The sequence below is a fragment of the Equus quagga genome, chromosome 8 (assembly GCF_021613505.1).
Source record: "Equus quagga isolate Etosha38 chromosome 8, UCLA_HA_Equagga_1.0, whole genome shotgun sequence".
NCBI classification, from domain to species: domain Eukaryota; kingdom Metazoa; phylum Chordata; class Mammalia; order Perissodactyla; family Equidae; genus Equus; species Equus quagga.
In genome coordinates, this window is record NC_060274.1 from 43,153,904 (window position 1) to 43,161,304 (window position 7,401).

Consider the following 7,401-nt stretch of genomic DNA (forward strand, 5'->3'; position numbering starts at 1 on the left):
TTTGCATCCCCACCAGCAGTTGTGTAGGAGTTCCAGCCACTCCACTGCCTCAGAGGAATCTTGCTTTCCTTTGATAACTGGAGAGATAATAGGCCCGTGTAAGAGACTAAACATATGTAAGATACACACATGTTCTTGTCTGACCATATGTCAAAAGAACTAGTAATTCTGCATCTTTGCCTGGGTGGGAGCAGACATCCTCGAGCTTCCCTCATACAGCTTGTCAATTCTCCTCAGTAATTTCACTGCGGTCATCTTTGTCTTTCCGTTCAACTGGGCCTGATGGCAGGAGCCAAGTGCTCTCACACTCCACATCTCAGGAAGCAGGGTTTAGGGATGTGTTTTCTGCTGACCCAGGCAGACTCCTGGCTCCTGCCGCTCCTTCCAGACTTCCTGGCGCTCCTTACCCTCCTTCCCGGGACCAGCTTTGCCCCTAGGGAATCTCAGGCAGTCAGAACTTTGGAGAGTCCCTCCAAGATTGATGAGACCCCCCACCTCAGGGCAGTGGCTTCCCAGTCATCTCCCTGACTATTGGAGCCTCCAGAGCATACTTGGTAGAGGAAAAAGTCAGCAGCTTTAATGTAAAATAATTATGCTGCAGAATTTAGCATCAGAAGGCTTAGGGGAAAGCCACCCCTTTAAATGCACTTGAGAGGGAGCTCCTCAGAGACAATCCCACAGCACTGAACAGCCAGAACAATGTCAGCCAGCCTGGAGTCTCCACCTAAGATGCTACTGCTAGTACCCAGGACACAAAGAAATTACCTCGAGAGACCTGTGGGTTGAACCCCATTGTGAATTGCCAAAGAAAGGAAAGAAACAGAAGCTGCCATCTGAGGCTGCAGAGCAGGGAGAGGAAGAAAGGGGGAGCTTGCTTCTCACTCTCCTGGGAATTACTCATTCCCCTCAGAAAGTGGTAGATGTTTCCTACTTTAGGCTTCTATAATACTTTTCAATGGCTTTTTAGAAGTCAACGACATACGCGTGTGTGTTCACATGGGAGTGCCACATGGCACAGGCACACAGAGAAATAAACACACAAACGCAGCACACCCACCAGAGTGAGAGGCTTCCCCAACCTCATACACCTTCCATGGATCTGTGTTGCCAAAGACTGGTTATACCTGACATCTAATAACAGGAATGATGATGATGATGATAGTGATAGTGATAGTGGTGGTGATGATGATGATAGGGATAGTGATGGTGATGATGAAGATGATTATAATGGTGATGGTCATAACGATGATGATAGGGACAGTGATTATGATGGTGATGATGGTGATGGTCATGATGATGATGATGATGATGGTAGTGATGATAATGATAGTAATGGTAATGGTAATGGTGATGGTGATGATGATGTTGATGTTGATGATGATGATGAGGGTGATGATGTTGATAAGAGGACTGATAATGATGAGGATGACGATGACCATGATGGTGATCATAATGAGGATGATGATGATGATGATACGGTAGCACCATGGAAAGCTCACTATGTCTTAGGCTTTGCACTGGTTCTTCTTATACATAACCTCATTCCATCTTCACTGCAACTCTGAAGAAATGGAGTCCGAGGCCCATTATCACACCGTGGGGACTGACCAGCCCAACCCCACCCAGGTGCAGAGCAGGGGAGGAGACTCATCAGCACACACCTCTGAAATACACTGCTGTGCTCTACCGACCAGAGCAGCCATTCCTTTTTAAACTGACGTGAAAACACTTTGAAAGGATTTCCTTGCTTTGCTTTCTCTTTGTTCTTAAATGCAACAGGAACAGAAACTGTGCCTTCACAGCCCTTATTTAGTTGACTCCTCTCCACAACCCAGAGAGGTGATTTTCCCGGTATTTCCATTTTATAGAGGAGGAAAACCCTCCCACCACCACCGCCCTCCTCCTCTGCCTCCAAGGAGGGCGGGCCCTGGGCCCCGCACGTGCAGCACACCTGCTGGAATAGACCACTTTTCCTGCCCATCAGCTGCCCACCGAGGCTAAGCAGACACGGAGCACGCAGGACTCGTGGGGTCATTGCAAAGCTGCCTTGGTTTTGTCCCTCCTTTCCCTTTATGACTGCTCAGGGGGAACAGTCACTGGCTGAGACCTCAGGCAGGCCCCGTAACTTCTCTGGTGACTTTTATATAATAAAATGTCCCACAGTCACTCTCGACTGTGGGAAACAGTCCAACTTGGTGTTGAGGGTGTGCAGGCCCCCGTAAGAATTCAAGTTTCCAGCTTGACTCTGAGTTGTTCGCCTCCCCTCGGTTTACTGCCAGGTCCCCAGGAGGGGCCTGGGGAAGGAAGAGGGAAGAGAGTGGAAAAGTGTAAGCTATGAGCTTTCCAGGACCACAGCAAAGGCTGACCTTTCTCTGGGGGCTTCTCTGCCTATGCCCCATTGCCCTGTGCCTACCTGGACCTGGGTAAAAATTCTCTCTCTTGAAAATCACTGCCTCCCTCCTTCGCTCCGATAAATCGTGGCCACCTCTAGCTTGTGCCTGCTCAGACGTGTTTATCCTGCCGATTGGCCGTATGAGATAGATCCAACATTGAAGCCACCCCACCTGGCTCTCTCTGGGCTACAGGTGTTCTCCTGTGACAGAGGCTGCAGCCCAGGCCTGAGCCCCACCCAAGCATTTGGTCAAGTCCTGAGTCTCTGCCAAGTTCACACCGGTCTCCTTTGTCTGTGATCAAGTTCTGCTGCCCCAGGTTCCCAGACAAAGACTGAATAATAGCCAAAAATGAACCAGGCTCCTCCTTGCCTGGCTTGGAGCAGTGGTGTCCACCTATGCACCCCTGGGAATTCTGACCTGCTGGATTGAATTTCTCAACCTAAGGTGAAGTTAGAAAGCTAAACCCAGGTCTTTAGAAGGAAAGGCCACCCCATTCAGAGCCCCCATCATGTCTAGGAAGGTCTGCCTGTCCCCAAATCCTCCTCCAGTCTCACAGCTTCCCCTTCCTCTTGCCTAGGCATCTTCCGGCTCGCTTTGCTGCGGAGGCTGTCCAAGGGCTTCCACGACACAGAGAAGGAGCCTGGCCGTCAGCTACCCAGGCTCAGCCTCGGTGGGGGCGGGGGGGGGGGGGTCGTATTTCTCAAAATCAACACCAGCTAGGAGATCATTTGACAGAGAACGTTCCTTTTCACTTGGTTCGCAGGTCTCGGCCTCCCAGGCAGCTGCCTTGGTGATGTGGCCGGGCCCGCTCGCTCCTGTGACGTCAGGAGACTCCCCGGCTCGCTCCACACAGTGACGCTCCGCTCGCTGCCCATGTTACCTAGCGCTCTCTCGTTTGTCTTTAGTCTTCTTTTAGAGTCTTTTTCTGTTTTTACTTTTATAACAGCTTTATTGAGATACAGCGCACCCATTTGAAGTGTTAGATTTGATGGTTTTCGGTCTATTCCCCACAATTCATCATCACCACAATCAATTTTAGAACATTTTCATCCCCTCCTAAAGGAAGCTTCTTGCCTTTTATGTCCTGGTATTTCCTTATGCCTATAATCAGATCACAGGGATGGCTGGGAGCTGGGTGGGCACGGAAAGGCGGAGGTGGGGTGGGGGGTGGGGGGGCGGGAGGTGAGCAGAGGAAAGGGAACATGGTGCGCCCTCCTGCCTGTAGGAGCTTACCAGGCGTGCTAGATCAGCTCCTGTCCATCCAGACAGGGAGATGACCAGACCAACGGGTTGGCCACGCTGGGAGGGAGGGAACTTTCTTCACCCCGCGGTGTGAGGCGCATCCCAAGCCTCTCTGTTTCAGCCAGTGCCACACATCTGCCCTCACTTGGGAAAGTGTTCTGAGCCCTGTTCCAGGGGATCCTGCTACCAAAGATAACTCATCACTTTTGTACAATGCTCTCAACTCTTCAGGGTTTGAAATGCTGGACATCCACAAATACCATCAACTGACCTCATGGGGATTATAGACTCTATAATACTTTTAGAAGATAACTATAGCTAGAAATTATTAAGTACCAATTCCCTATCAAGTCCTGCTCTAATCCTTCAATGTGTATTTACTCATTGAACTGTCACGACGACCTTGTCATTGTAACCACCATTACTGTTCCATCTGGCCAAGGGGAAAATGGAGGTCTGGAGAAGTCAAGTTACTTGTCAAAGTCACAGAGTGAGTACGAAGCAGAGCCAAGTTTGGAAGCCGGACCACTCAGCCTCAGCATCCACGCTCTTAACATTAAAACAACTCAACGTGTTTGCCATTGCACACACTCTTTCTATCTGCAAGCTGGCAGCTAACACACAACACGGGTCTTTATTTTATGCCCGGCTGTAGTGAGCAATGTTGTCCACCAGGGGGCGATGCCGCCCACGACACTCGCAGCCACCATGGGATTTAGCACAAATCCTGGGCTACTGCAGATAGCAATTCAGCTAGAGTCTTCCTGTCCAAGTGGAGGGCAAAGTGCACCATGAGGGAACCAGTTCACTGGGGGAGAAATTGCCCACAGGGGGAGAGTGTAGAGGGACTGCCGCTCAGGGGCTTAGGGAGGACACAGGCTCTGGAACATTAGGCTGAGTTCTCGAAGCCTTCCACGCTGCCTGGCAGAAAGAAATTAAACCAAAAAAAGGGCAACCATAGACAACTAATTCTTCATTTTTTTTTCCAGGCCTGTGCCCTGACTGTGGCCGAAGTCACTAAACTTTTCTGACTTTGAGCTTCATTATCTGTAAATGTGGAGGGGCCACCTGCCACTCGCCCCCTGCAACTGTTCATGTGCAAGCAGCTAAGATCACCTCACTCATCTCTGTCCTCAGATGCAGCTCCTACAAGGTGACCAGAAGCCAGCTCCATGGCTCCCGGCTCAGGCTTTTTGCACACACATCAACCTGTGCCACTCGGGTGATCCATGCAGGGCCCATCCTGGCCAGATGGCAGGAAGCATGCGCCCACTAGTCCCACTTGGGTTTGTGCCAGGAGGGAGATTTCGTAGGCTCTTCAGCAAAGGGGAGCTTGGATCTATAAACCATAGCTAACAGACAAGTGCTTGACTGTACCTAGCGAACAGTAGGTACTTAATCAATGTCTGCTTTGTTGGTGGTCTGCTAGCAATGTCTGCTATCAACTTGCTGTCTGTCATGCCTGAATCCAGGCAACTGGACATGGTTTGTGAAACTGTGAAGTGTCTCCCCAGAGCGGATGCACGTCCTTTCCCAGGATCCACCCTCCGCTGACTCAGGACTCCGACTGCTCTCTGCAGAAAAGGAGACACTTCGAGCAGCTCTTTCCTACCTCCGTCTTCCCTGCCCCAAGCTGGTCAGGCAGTCGGCTCCACGTCAGTGGCCGACGCAGCCCCTGTAGGGACACAGGCTCGGGCTGACCATGCAGTAGAGCCGGGGGGCAGGCGATGGGTGTGGGGTGTGACCCTGTGCAGGTGTCCCTGGAACCCTGGGTGCCTTTTATGTGGGTCCTGAGGACCACAGACGTTCCCTGCACAAAGTGATGGCCTGAACTTCACCAGCCTTTGAGGAGAGAATGACTCTACGTTAACTTCAAAAAGACTACTTTGAAGTAAGATGGACACGGAGATAGGTGCACAAATTACGTGATCAGCTCGGTTAATTTTCAGGGGGGACACACTCAAATGAAGAAACAGAACAGTGCCGGGACTCCAGAAGTCCCTCTGCAGCCCCCTCTCACTCAGCACCGCCCTTCTCCTCCCCAAAGACCACCATTCTGCCTTCTCCTGCTACAGGCTGGCTGTGCTCGATAGTGCTGTTTATGTAAACGAAATCACGTAGGAAGTGCTCTTCCTTAGTGTCTGCCTGCTTTGCCCATGCTTATAGCCGTAAGTTTCACCTGTGTTGTTGCGCGTAGTTTGCCCAATTGATAGCACCCTGCCCGCCAGGTCTCAGCCCTCAGTCTCCCTACAAACAGGATGCCTGTCCACGGCTCCTTGCGGCATCGAGGGCTCACGGTGCTTCCACTGCATGGAGCAGCGGAGGCGCTGAGGCCCACTGCCCCTCAGGCCGCTTCACGCCCCATCCCATCATGGACTGAGCCCTCTCCTCAGCTCTCGTGTGAGCACTGGGTGCTGCGAATGCTCATTCCGTCTGAGCACTGTTTCAGCTACGTCTCACGGTTTTGATGTTTTATTTTGATCAGTTCTATGTCTTTTTAAATTTCCTTTGAGACCATGGATTATCCAGAAGTGTGATGTTTAATTTCCATGTGTTTAGAGATTTGTTTTCACTGTGGACATTGTTATGGATTTCAAGTTTGATTCCATTATGATCAGAGAACATGCTCTGTAGTGGACCGGTCCTTTTACAATCGTTGGGATTTGCTTTATGCCTCAGAGTATGATCTATGGGTGCTTGAGAAAAGGTGTACCTTGCTGTCATGTCAGGTTCAGTATTTGTCAACTAGATCCTGTCGGCTGCTTGCGTTGTTCCGATTTTCCACGTCCTTTCTGATCTTCTGTCTGGAAGTTCCGTCAGCTTGAGAAGGGCGTGCTGGGTCCCCAGCTATGGCTGTGGGCTTGTCTGCCTCCTTCAGCTCCACCAGCTGTGGCCTCTTGTGTGGAGACTCTGCTGTGTGATGAGTGCACACATGGGATGGGCATGTCTCTCTGGGACTGACTTTGATGCCTGTATAATGCCCCCCTTGTGTCTAGCAATTTTTGCTCTAAAGAAATATCTGATACTTTATTAGATATTAATACAGTAACTTCTGCCTTTTTAATGTTTGCAAGGTAGATCTTTTTACATCCAATTTCAACTTACCTATGTTACTCAATTTGAAGTGTCATGTAAACAGCATATAATTTCGTTTTGTTTCTGTTTTCTTGCCTTCCTATTGCTTATTTTTTTCTAACGTGCCGGACCTCAGTTTCGATGAGAACGACGGTAGTGCATTCTCACTCATTTCGTTCAGACCTATTGCTTATTTTTTAAGATTCCATTTTGATGTATTTAGTGCTATTGAGTATATGTTTCTGTGTAGTTTCTGTGGTGGTTGTTAAATCACTTCTTTAATCACTAATTTAATGTAATCTGGCTATTACAATATAGTCATGCTAAATGACAGGGACATGTTTTGAGAAATGAGTCATTAGGAGACTTCGTCGTTGTGCGAACATCATAGTGTACTTCACAAACCTGGATGGTGCAGCCTACCACACAACTAGGCTCCAGGGTACTGATCTTAGGGGGCCACCGTCGTAGGCGAGGTCGTTGACTGAAACATTGTTAAGCAGCGCAGGACTGCATATATTTGATTTATCACTGTCTGCTGGCATCAGCATTTCACCACTTGGGTTAGAGTGTGGAAATGTCACCTCCATTTGGGTTCCTGCACCTTCCTCACTTTGAAACATCCTTTTCTTATCACATGGTGCTATTTTTATTCCAATCATATTTGATTTACAAAACTTGTGAGGAAGAA

The 7,401-nt window shown here is 49.5% G+C and overlaps 1 non-coding gene across 1 annotated transcript; it reads right to left on the reverse strand.

Annotated features, from left to right (window-relative positions):
• Window positions 1–6,837: 6,837 nt before the first annotated feature.
• Window positions 6,838–6,916, reverse strand: LOC124244309 (small nucleolar RNA SNORD116). Its single transcript, XR_006889954.1, has one exon. It is a non-coding gene; the product is annotated as a small nucleolar RNA SNORD116 (small nucleolar RNA).
• Between the last annotated feature and the right edge of the window lie 485 nt (window positions 6,917–7,401).